At 43.9% G+C, this 13,107-nt stretch overlaps 1 long non-coding RNA gene across 1 annotated transcript in view; it reads right to left on the reverse strand.

Moving 5' to 3' along the window:
* Nucleotides 1-3,550: 3,550 nt before the first annotated feature.
* The window catches only part of LOC138520095 (uncharacterized), a 92,979-nt gene continuing 83,422 nt past the window's right edge, over nucleotides 3,551-13,107 (reverse strand). Inside the window, exons 2-3 of the long non-coding RNA XR_011282788.1 lie at nucleotides 5,150-5,328; nucleotides 3,551-4,764 (exon numbers count right to left, since the gene is read on the reverse strand). This is a non-coding gene — a long non-coding RNA (uncharacterized lncRNA). The remainder of the gene's footprint in view (nucleotides 4,765-5,149; nucleotides 5,329-13,107) is intronic.

Consider the following 13,107-nt stretch of genomic DNA (forward strand, 5'->3'; position numbering starts at 1 on the left):
GTGAGCGGTAGTGGTCATCTACAAATAGTGGCTGCACAGCATTCCCCTGTAGCAGGAGGAGAAGAAGATGAGAACCAGCCTGCAGAAATATTGGAAACTGCATCAGTGAGCGGTAGTGGTCATCTACAAATAGTGGCTGCACAGCATTCCCCTGTAGCAGGAGGAGAAGAAGATGAGAACCAGCCTGCAGAAATATTGGAAACTGCATCAGTGAGCGGTAGTGGTCATCTACAAATAGTGGCTGCACAGCATTCCCCTGTAGCAGGAGGAGAAGAAGATGAGAACCAGCCTGCAGAAATATTGGAAACTGCATTAGTGAGCGGTAGTGGTCATCTACAAATAGTGGCTGCACAGCATTCCCCTGTAGCAGGAGGAGAAGAAGATGAGAACCAGCCTGCAGAAATATTGGAAACTGCATCAGTGAGCGGTAGTGGTCATCTACAAATAGTGGCTGCACAGCATTCCCCTGTAGCAGGAGGAGAAGAAGATGAGAACCAGCCTGCAGAAATATTGGAAACTGCATCAGTGAGCGGTAGTGGTCATCTACAAATAGTGGCTGCACAGCATTCCCCTGTAGCAGGAGGAGAAGAAGATGAGAACCAGCCTGCAGAAATATTGGAAACTGCATCAGTGAGCGGTAGTGGTCATCTACAAATAGTGGCTGCACAGCATTCCCCTGTAGCAGGAGGAGAAGAAGATGAGAACCAGCCTGCAGAAATATTGGAAACTGCATTAGTGAGCGGTAGTGGTCATCTACAAATAGTGGCTGCACAGCATTCCCCTGTAGCAGGAGGAGAAGAAGATGAGAACCAGCCTGCAGAAATATTGGAAACTGCATTAGTGAGCGGTAGTGGTCATCTACAAATAGTGGCTGCACAGCATTCCCCTGTAGCAGGAGGAGAAGAAGATGAGAACCAGCCTGCAGAAATATTGGAAACTGCATTAGTGAGCTTCACATGCTCTTCCACAGATCCCGCACTATGGGATCCTATCACAAACAAATTGCGGTACTATTGGATTAAAAAAGGTTCGGTAGCCTGTCAAAACCTCAACAGCAATTTTTCCAAGTCAGCCCGTGTTTATGTACTTGGTGACAAAAGAATAAAAAGATGCTTAACACAAGCGTTACTTAAGTGAAAAATGCGGAATGGTGAACTTGTAAACCGCGAATGGTTGGTATACTCCCCATCACAAGGTTCAGTTTACTGCTTTGTCTGCCATTTGTTTGCTAGTACTGATTCCGCATTCAGTACAACTGGTTTTAATGACTGGACGCATGCATCTTCCCGCATTCATGAACATGAACATGCTCCTGAACATGAAAGGTGCAATGTAATACTTTGGAAACGTCAAAAGGAAACTGGCCGCATTGACTCAGCATTAGCTGAACAGTTAAAACATGGACAAACCTACTGACAGGATGGGCTTAAAAGAGTTGTAAAGTTCATGTCATCGCTGGGTCTAGCATTCCGAGGAGAAAATCAGATTATAGGATCACAGCAAAATGGAAATTATTTAGGGATTTTGGAGCTGATCAGCCAATTTGACCCGTTCTTGGACGAACACATCCAAAAATATGGAAATGCTAGTAAGGGAAATCCATCCTCTGTCAAATATTTGTGAAGAATTCATCACACTGATGAGCAAAAAGGTTTTCTCTGCTATTATTTCAGAACTGAGAGAAGCAAAGTATTATTCACTTAGCATCGACTCAACTCCAGGTGTGTGTCACTTCAACCAGTTGACTTTTACGGTGCGATATGTAAAGGATGATGCTCCAAAGGAGAGATTTCTGGAGTTTCTCCCAATTCGTGGCCATGCAGCAGAGTACCTTGCAGATGTTGTCGTCCGGTTCTTGGAAGGGGCAGGGATCCCCATATCAGATTGCTGTGGCCAGTCATACGATAATGCATCCAATATGGCAGGACAGTACTCAGGCTTGCAGGCAAGGATAAAAGAGATCAACAACTGTGCTGTTTACGTTCCCTGTGCAAGACATTCCTTGAATCTAGTTGGTGTACAGACTGCTGAGTGCAACATGCAGGTAGTTTCTTATTTTGCTTTGTTCAACATTTGTACACATTTTATTTTGCTTCCGCTCATTGCTGGAATGTGCTGGTGTCTTCTGTAGGTACAGCTCAGAAGATTGTGAAGCGCTTGTCTGACACTAGATGGTCATCTCATAGAGATGCAGTTAATGCTCTGTGTGATGGCTATGAAAGAATTCAAGCTGCTCTTGATTCACTGAGTAGTAATAACACACAAACAAAAGACACCACACACGATGCACTAAGTCGTCTTAAAAAAATGGAGAAGCTGGAAATCATTTTACTAACCCTTGTTTGGAATGACATTCTGTTACGTTTCAATGAAACAAGCAAAACTGTTCAGAAAGAAAATATCAACCTCTCTGTTGCAGTTAATATCATCCAGTCATTGAAGTTGTATGTACAAGAAATAAGAGACTAATTTATTGAATATGAAGTCAAGGCAAAGGCAAAAGCGCCAGAGGCAGATTACAGTGACCAAGGTAAACGTGTGAAACAGCGAAGCTCTCGTCTAACTGGCTTTGAAGGAGCTGATATTGACACAGTAATTCACGGACGGCAGAAATTTCACATAGAAACATACTTCCTAATCATGGACTCAATAATTAACGGGTTAACAAGACGAGGTGATGCATACAAAGATATCAGCAATAGATTTGGATTCCTCGTGAACCTGAGAGACATGGATGGAAAAGAAATGAGTGAACATTGTATAAAGCTGCCTCTTACTACCACTAAGATCTTGAGAAATCGAACCTAATTTCTGAATGCCAACAATTTAAGCATTATACATTTGAAAAGAAAGAAACCATGTCAATGTCATGTATTTACAAGATAATAAACAATGATAAGCTTGGCACTGCATTCCCAAATCTAGAAATTGCATTAAGAATATTCCTCTCTATGATGGTGACAAACTGCAGTGGGCAACGTTCATTTTGGAAATTGAAGTTGATAAAAAGTGAGCTACGAAATTGTATGCTTCAAGCCAGGCTGAATTCTTTGGCCCTGTTAAGCAATGAATCTGAAATGGTTCAAGAGATAGAATTTTCAGACATAATTAAGGATTTTGCAATATGCAAATCTAGAAGGAAACACATTGGCCCTCATTACAAGTCAGGCGTTAAGGGTTTAAGGGTTTAACGGCGCCGTCGGTGCCGTTAACCCTTAACGCCTGATTCACACTTTAACTGCTTTTTGCAGGCGTTAAAGTCCAAGGCGCTAAGCGCGCTTGGTGCTAATTACGGCACCGTAATTTAGGGTGCCGTAATTAGCGCCTTCCCCATCCCCATTATGCCCTATGGGGCAAAAATGGGAATGGGGAAGGGCAAATGGTGAATGGGGAATTACCGCCCCACTCACCTTGGAATGGGGCGGTAATTCCGCCATCCACCATGGCGGAATCCGGCATGGACCATGGCGCTAATAGCACCATGGTCCAGCGCCGGACTTGTAACGAGGGCCATAGTTTAATGTTGGTGATGTAGAAAGCATATCCTCACTGTCATCCCATTCTTTCTAGGATTACTTGAATTTGTTTGCCGTGCGGACATGAACTGAAATGCCAATTGAATTTTGATGTTTTGTTACATGCTTTTGTCATTCATGTACTGCCTTATTTATTTAATGTTTTTCCAAGTGCTTGTATTTTGGACACATTCATACAGGCAAAAAAGTTCATGTTGAACTGTTAGGTTTTCATTTTGTTTAATAAATGCTTGCTTAAAATCCTTTTCCTTTATTTTCTTACAAAATATATTATTCGAAACAAAACATGATGTATAATGTTTATATTTTATTAACAACTAGATAATCCATTTGAAGCTTAGAGGAGTATCTGTTGAATTAGACTCGAGATATGGAGGGGGCATGGGTGTCGTGTCGCAGGGGGCAACATGGGTTTGGAGGGGGGTTGGAGTAGGACATGGGTTTCGGGGGGCAACATGGGTTTCAGGGGGGGCCAAGGCTGTCTCTGCCCCGGGCCCCCAAAACTATTAAAATGGCCCTGGGCCCCTATAACAATGTTTGACCTGCTCAATCCTGCCAGTGCAGCCCACTTGTGAGCGCATGGCCACAGGTGTGAACTGTCATTGCTAGCAGAGGGGGATGGATAAGGGGAGTGTGATAGGCCCAGAACACAGTCTATGGACACAGACATTTGTTGGTTGCAGGGACGGGGTCTTCAAATGGGAGACTCGAGACATTGGGTCTGGAGTGGCAATGTGGATAAGGGTCGCCATGCGAAAGTACCCTTTGAGGTTTGCATGGTATTCGGCACCTTGAGCATTCTCATCCACCCAGCCCGCTTGTGAGCACACGTCCACAGGTGAGAACTGTCATTGATGATAGAGGTGGATGAATGTGGATGAGGTGTGCGCCATAGGCCAGTAAACTTGTTAAAGCACACCAATCTTTTACAATACTCTTATATGTTTGGACTTGTGGACTTACAAAACATTTATAACAACTATTCAGAGTACATAATGTTTAATTCTTTTTCATTTTGTTTGGTAAAGTGGACGGCAATGACACTACAAAATGATACTCCTGCAGTCAAAGTACTGGCTGAATAAATCCACGGTCTTGTCCATGGTCATTTGGGAATTCATCATGAATGGCTAGAACCACACAGGCAGGTATTATTCATTGAACATGAAATCCCAGTCTTCCATGAATCCACCATGTAAACGCACGATATGCCAAAAACCTGTACCACCTGTATAAGAGATACAGAAATAGTTTACTTAAATGAACCCAATAATTGCATTTTTTCGCACTACCTTGTAAAATGGAAGGCATTGTTATGCTTTAAAAGGTACCGGACAGTATTTGTGATTTCAAGTAGGGATCAATTAGAAACGTGAACGCACATTCCAGCAAAAACAGTTTGGGAAATGCTTCCTAAAGAAATAAACGTAATTGTTCGAACAATAAATCTAAGGATGAACACGATGGTTTCAGATTCGAATTAGTAATGTATTCAGTTTACAGACTTTTTTTTTTCATCAGTGATCCACCTAAGTTATATTGACGTACGGGAACAAGATATTATATAAGCCGTCTCGGTTGTCAAACACACAATATATAGAGAGCAAACTTACTCATTATTTGAATTACGAGGGCAAACTGTAGATCGAAGTTCGTACATAAGGACCATAATCATTCGCAACACAGATCTTGTAAGGCATGTGGCCCTGAAGTCATGCAGCTCGGTAAGGCATAGAGGTGGTGTGTCTTCTTCAGCAATGTAGGTGAAGCAACTGAATACTCGCCATAGTTCCTGTATAGCGAAGAAGCACAGAATCAACAGTGAAGTAAAAAAAAAAACGTTTTTGTTTGGATAAAGTAAAGAAAAGAAGTTTCCCATTAACATGGAATGATAAAGAAAGAGAAGTGAAGAAGCCACCATGTTACAAAAACATTCTGAAAAGACAAGATTAATAGGCTCAAACTTTAAAAGTTTGCAAGGACACATGTTTAAATATGGTTTGGTAAATACGTTTGTACATAATATAAGAAATGAAAAGCGACTACCGAGTTAATTGATTTTAGGCAGTATAAGTACCGGTTCTCAGTGTATAGTACTTGGCAGATAGCTGAAGAGAGCAGAAACCGTGAAAGGGATGGGGGAGCACTCTGGTGTTATATGAATCAAAGACAGAGTTAGTTAAGAATCTAAGTCATTGCTCAATTGGTGTGGAGCTGTTTGGGGGGAATGAACTCCCTTCTTTAATTGTTGCCAATAAATATGTCCCACATGTCCAAACATTCCATAGTACATGTAAAGACTGGAGAGGGTGTCTGTACTCCTGCCCTCTATATGGCAGAGTAGAAGCACAGAGCACCCCAGCCAAGATTATCTAGATGGTAGAATGGACGAGCAATCAAGGCTTAAGCTCTCAGGAGGTCATGCAGGCTGGTTCTTGAGTACAGTGTAGTCCCCAAGCCCCCACAAAGGAATGTCCACACAATATGTTATGTGCTAATACAGTTCTTTATTTAAAAAAATAAGGTTCAATATATATATATATATATATATATATATATATATATATATTCAGTAAAAAAAACTTTGTTAACGGGACGTTATAGTTCGAAGTAAAAACGAAAATCCCTTGAAATTCACCAGTTATGGTAAACTAAGCAACCATAACTCGCGCCACCACTGTGCACTGCTAAGACTAACACCCAGGACATCAAAGATGACATCACAAATGTCATTGATGACATCACATGTCTTGCTTCCCCTTTTTTCCTTTACTGACATATCTAGGCCACATGGTTTTCTTCAGTAACAGTCAGGAATTAAAAATTGAAAAGGTACTATATTTGTAGACTTATCCTTCAAGTATGTTCTTACAGTAATTCCCTTAGGATCCAGTCAAATCATGTGATACATATGCATAGGGTAAGTAGCACCTTTGAAACAGAGCAATCATTTCTCTACATAAAGGTAATCAGTTAGGTTATGAACACTTTCTGCTACTACTGCTGCTTTTTTCCTCACTTCAATTTCCTTGTATATACTCATATTTGTATGTGTTGTTGTCTCTTTGTGTTTTGTCTATAATAATACAATTATGTAGTAAGTGGGTTTTATTACCTACATGTTTCACAGTATGCAAAACTCTAATAAGAAAGCAGTTATCATTTTACTATTCTACATCGCAAGCTTATGAATATTGCACCTCCATCATGTATGCTGCACACAATCTCTATGTTCCTACATGAGTAACTTAATATACTGGATAGAACTTCATAATAAAATGCTATTTATATCAACGCATTGCTTAGTGCTCTAATTAGCACTTGATATTTATTCCAATGATCCTTGACACTTTTTGGTCAACATTATAATAAGAATACCTTCTACAGAGTTTTCGTGAAAAGTAAATGTACATGTGTTGTCATCAGTGATGTCATCAATGACATTTATGATGTCATCTTTGATGTCCTGGATGTTAGTCTTAGCAGTGCACAGTGGTGGCGCGAGTTATGGCAGCCGGTAAAGTGGCACAGCGAGTTGACATCCATGCAGAGTCTGCTAACGCAGGTTCGAATCCCGGCAGGGCCAAACTCAGCCTTTCATCCTTCCGAGGTCGATAAATGAGCACCACACAATGTGGGTAATAATAAGCAGCGCTCAGATACCTGAGGGTTCGTAGCGCTATATAAATGAAAAATTAATATTCTTATTATTATTATTATTATTATGGTTGTTTAGCTTACCATAACTGGCGAATTTCAAGGGTTTTTCGGTTTTACTTCGAACCATAATGTCCCGTTAAAGTTTTTTTTAGTGAATTTCATAGGTTTTCAGTAGCGCAACTTAACCATAACGTCCCTTTAAAGTTTTTTTACTGAAGTTCATAGGTTTCTCGTAGTGGCATGTAACCATAATGTGAACTAACATCTGACTTCATTGCACACCTTCAGGAGACTGCTACATGACCATATGCTGGCGCACAGCACAGTGACATGTCCGAGAATCCGTACACACTTAACAATAAGATCTATGCCTCGTGGACAGTGTGGAAGTGCATTTTTTACTGATGTAGGAACTTGCAACTTCAATATTTCCCTTGCACAGCTCCAACACCTATTCGTACTCAGCCATTAACAATGTAGTAAACAGTACATACTTTTAGCAAAAGTACTATTTATCTGAAAATGACATCAGCTAAGGGCATCCCTCCTCCCAAAGAAACAGCACCACTGCTGTAATGAAGGAGCATGAGAAACACTGCCCCTACCTTACAAATAACACACGCACAACATTTTCCCCCGTCCACCTACCCCTCCATATTACTGTTTGGTGCCTGTTTGCTCATTTCCGTCCGCAAAACAATCCTTCTTAGCTGTCCTTACAAAAAAAGCCATCCGTAAACAAAATTAAATGTTCCCTTAAGAACCACCTTTCACAGTTTAAAAATATAAATTTAAAAAAAAAAAAAAAAAAAAAAAAAAAAAAAAAAAATTGCATGCACTCCATCTACTTTATATTTCTCAGTAACGTACATCAATGCAATAAGGTTTTCCAACATTTCCATTTGCAGTTTATGTTATGCTAATGGGAATATTGTAGTGTTCGTCCTCCGTTCCAGGGACTGGAACAGTGAATAAAGGGCCAGCAGGCCAAGTTATCAGCCCAATCGAAGCAAGAGTGCATAACGCGATCTCTGGATCATTACCCCCCTTCCACCCCTAAAATGGGGGATGAATGCCATTAACAATCTAGATTTCCAAAGCAGTAACCCATGCTACTAAAAAAGAGGATTTTTCGGCCCGGATTAGAAAACAAAATCCTTTTCCAATATGGCCACCATAGAAAGGGAAGGCGGTTGTTCCATAGAGGGCCCCTCTTCGCTTTCCATGGTAGCCTGCAAAAAGCAAAAAGGAAACCCTGTTAACATATTACCACAAGCACTTTTTTCTTCCCTTTCAAATGTATCCTAATGTCGAACAACTTTACCACAAAACCAGTCCCAGGTGGACATGGCCACTGTAATCCTATCTTTTCACCCTTCTGGTCATGGCCAGTAGCCACATTGTGCGGATCATGACCTTATACCATGACCCCGACATTCTGCCCACTCCCCATGGCTACAGCCTACCCCTCAGTCAGTAAACGTATGCTGCTATGTTTTTTTAACTACATTACAACACTTGTCTAATACGATAACACTCCCACATCTTGTCACATAACCAACCCTAATGATATTGTACAACTTTTTTGGATGACGTTCCTCTCCAGCGTAGCCAAATGCGCCCATATGCAAAATGAAAATTAACACAAAGCGACCTACAACATAGCACGTCACATTTTGAAATAATAAACTGTTTTTTAAAAGAAAACATTAACATTTTAGAATTTGTAAAGTACTTTTATTTCACAATAAACTGTCCGAGACCATCGGACTATTCCCATTTTCAATCAAATACTAACTTTGTTTCTTCGGTCATCATAGAAAATGTTAATCGTGAGGCACACGTTGTTCTATTCCCATAAACAAACTATTAGTTTTCGATAAAGCAACTGCTTCGGTTGCACAGTGATTTCCAAGACATCGACATGAACTTCGGCCTACCCCACCATAAAAGATGTTATGTTACTCCTAATGGCCACTGCAGCGTACGTACAAATGGGTCCTGGGTGATCGTCCCACAAAACAGTGACGGTTAGGCAGCCGGTCACGAGTACGTGCATCTGGAGTGCAAAGAATCCATCACTTGGCATCTGGAATCCATGGCAATCACAATAAGGCAGGATGTAGCTGTTTGGAAACCAGAACAGAAAATACGTATCAATACCCAACCTTTAGCAAACAATTTAAAAAAAGACAAAAAGAACGTGGAAACTGATACACAAATCGATGTGGTCATACATGACATTGTAAAGAAATATTAGAGTTGAACATGGGTGAATCTAGTGATAGCCTACAAACGCTGAGAATCTGCACTCTCCATAAGTAAAAAAAAAATGACAACTACACAGAAAGATAGTACTTCAGTTACATTGCCAAAATTAATGTTCTGGTAATAAAAAATTAAGGGGCCGATTCATGGAACAAACGTGCGCCGAAAATGCATGCACAAGCAGGCCCAAGGGAGCGCAAGCGTGAGAAACGCAGCGCACGCGTGCGATTCAAGGAAGATGCTGCGCATGTTTCCCGCTGTCCGTGTGCCCAATCCAGCCATGGCGCACGCAGGCATACACGGCGTGCGCTACGCGCACAGCAAAAGCGCACATAGCGCGGCGCACACAACCAAAGTGGGCGGAACAGTGGGCGTAACACGCGGAATGGGGAACAACGCGTGAAAAAGAAGGCGTAACTGGGGAAGTACTGCAGGGAACTACACGGAATGCCCACACGCACGCGAACAACCCGTATTCATGGATCCGAATACTGGAAACCCGCGCACGGCAAAAGACACGCACAGGTGTCAACGCGTCCGCCACACGAAGGCAGGCGGAAGCGTCCCCGCGCACAGCATAAAAGTGCGCGCAAACAACAAACGCATATATACAGCTACGATGAATGCCCCATTTGTCGCAGCACTGATCGTGGGACACCGCAGGAGGAGGAGAATAGCCAGGGCACGCATTTTCGCACCACGGACAAGCCTTTTTGGGATGCCCGATGACCAGGCCTATGGCAGGTATAGGTTTCCACCCCATATCATCCTAGACCTGGTCAGGGAGTGGGAAGGTGACCTTATATCCCCACCCTTTGCTCCCAAGCATTGAGCCCCTTGGAGAAGCTGCTCTATGTCCTGCATTTTTTGGCCACTGGGTCATTTCAGCGGACCACTGCCATAGTGGGGGGGGTCTCACAGGCCACGCTGTCACGCTGCCTACACCAGGTACTGGCAATCATGACAGCGCGCCCCTCAGTCCGCAGGCACATATACATGCCAAGAACACCCGCAGAAAGGCAGGCCGTTGTCCTGGATTTTTTCAGGGTGGCACACTTCCCCAAAGTGCTCTGTGCCATAGATTGCACCCATGTGGCCCTACGTCCACCTAGGGCCACTGAGCACATCTACCGAAACCGCAAGCACTGGCATTCCATCAATGTACAGGTGGTATGCGATGCAAAGGGAATCATCACCTCTGTCTATGCAAACTACCCTGGCTCCACCCATTACAGTTTCATATACAGAATGTCCGCCCGGAGCCGGGCCCTGGAAGCTGGGCAGCATGGCGACACATGGCTCCTAGGTCAGTACAAATGCCCTTGCACATGCATGCAAGTCACACACAGACAAATATCCAAACCCTAATAATCTCAACTATTATCACCTCCCCAGGGGTCAGTGCCTACCCTCTGAGCAACCACATGACGACGCCAATCCGGAACCCCACCACACCACCCCAGGTAAGATACAACGCTGCCCATATTGCAACCAGGGGCATAGTGGAGCGCACATTCGGAGTGCTCAAGTCACGTTTCCGCTCCCTTGACCGCTCTGGTGGGCAACTACTCTATGCACCACCAGTAGTGTGCAGGATCATTGTGGCAGCATGTGTCCTGCACAATGTTGCAACACGGCAGGGCGTCCCGGTGGACATGGTGGTGCCCCCACATCCCCAACCACAGGCACAGGTGCTGCCCATGGGAGGGGAAAGGGCACGTGGCGAGGAAGCCCGGACCCAGCTTGTGGCCACATTTTTCACCTAAACTCCCACCCCTGCGGAGTGCACACAGGCCTGGCACATACCAGGTGACAATCGATGATGACAAAGAGACAGTCAACTGTCACAACCCTACCACCTTGAGATAGTTGCCATGGAAGTACCACAGAGTCTGCATCCCTAGCTACTTAAACACAAGCTATCCTGTGTGACCAAAAGGCACACATATGACATGATATGGCCTATACACAAGTATTTCAAGGTGCGATGAGGCAGGGAGGGGGGAACAAGGGAATACAGACAACGGTACTACTAGGCCAGGTGTCATTGAGATTGTGCAGGGGTAGGGGGAAGGGAAAAGTGCAAGGGGAAGAGGGGGGGAGGGGAGGGGGAGTGCAGTACAGGGGAAGTAGCCCAAAAGAAAATACATAGGTCGGCTGGTGGCAACTGCAAAGGTAAGTGCAGACAAGTGCTGGGAAGGGTGGGCTGTAGCGATAGAGAGACAGTACCACAGTGCAGGGGTTGCCAGGGAGGCTGTGCAAGTGGAGAGTGGCTGGGCCAGGGACCGAGGTCAGTGAGAGGTGCCCAGTTGCAGCTCCAGTGAAGAATTCTGCATGGGAGAGGCTAGAGAAAGCAGAAGCAAAGAGGAAGGTCTTGAGGTGCTTCCAGAACTGGAGATGGTTCCCCTCAAGTTCAAGTGAGGCAGGAAGGGCCCTGCCGCGGAGAGAGATCTACCCCCAGCTAGTTGCTCTGAGAAGTGGATGACCCTGACATGCAAGGTGTGCATCACACACACCTGCAAAACAGGCCATGGCCATCACTGTCATGTCACTCAAACCCTCCCAAACGACAACATGACATGGCAAGCAATACCCATACACCAACACAGTAACGATAAGGTACACATTGCCATGTCCTAAATGTACAGTGGCATCAGACAATGATGCCTGACCCGGAATCAGATGAAATGACAGACCAACAAAATCTCCCACCCAAAATAAGTCATTTCCAAATGCATTACAAGAGTCGTAGACGTAACATAACAATGAATGCCTGTCTACATGCACATTGTGCATTGCAAAATCAACACTGCAGCTCATGTGTGCAGTGTCCTACTCCTGCAACACACTGCTCAGCGCACAGCACAGTGAACAGCCATTGTGTGTGATGCACACCCTGAGCATCACATCTAAGTGACAGACCACATCAAACAGCAAATTAGGCATGTACAGGATCTATAATCAGTCACAGAACATGTGCTGCAGGGACACAGTGGGCACCAGAAGGCAAACAGTGTACACGTGGCTATGCAAGGGTGGGAGTACATGTAGTGCATCAGAGTGCAAGTGTGTGGTTCTGCAAGGACATGCACTCCACATATGCATGTGCACTCAAGTGACCATTAGTGTTCTCTACACATCATATGTGAACATTCACCATGTGTACACCCCAGCATGTCAAACCACAACTATCCCCTCGCACCTGAAAGGTAAACACAACACATGAACAGGCATTGCTCAGCAGAACACAACATGTACATAGCATACCACCATTACAATGTCAGAGTTCCCATCACACTGCAGGGCAAGGCAACTATCAACAACAACCCCCCCCCCTCCCTCACAAATGACCATGACCCACTGAACAACTGCACCTGGGTCATGGAGCCTTCAAACCTCAATTCCACCTGGCCACAGGATCACCTTTACCCTTCGTCACCATCTCCCACCTTGAGTGTAAAAAGGTGCCTGCACCCTCATAATCAATGTCCAAAATCACAAAATCCAAGCCAGAAAAACGAACCAGAACACCCTCCAGTAGATGACTTGAAGTAGCAGTACCTCACAAAGGCCAAGTACTACCACAATGATGCAACAACCAAGGTAGCACAGCAAAACAATGTCACGACAGGATGTGAAACAT

The sequence above is a fragment of the Ambystoma mexicanum genome, chromosome 13, assembly GCF_040938575.1.
Source record: "Ambystoma mexicanum isolate Mex_15411 chromosome 13, UKY_AmexF1_1, whole genome shotgun sequence".
In the NCBI taxonomy this organism is placed as follows: Eukaryota; Metazoa; Chordata; class Amphibia; order Caudata; family Ambystomatidae; genus Ambystoma; species Ambystoma mexicanum.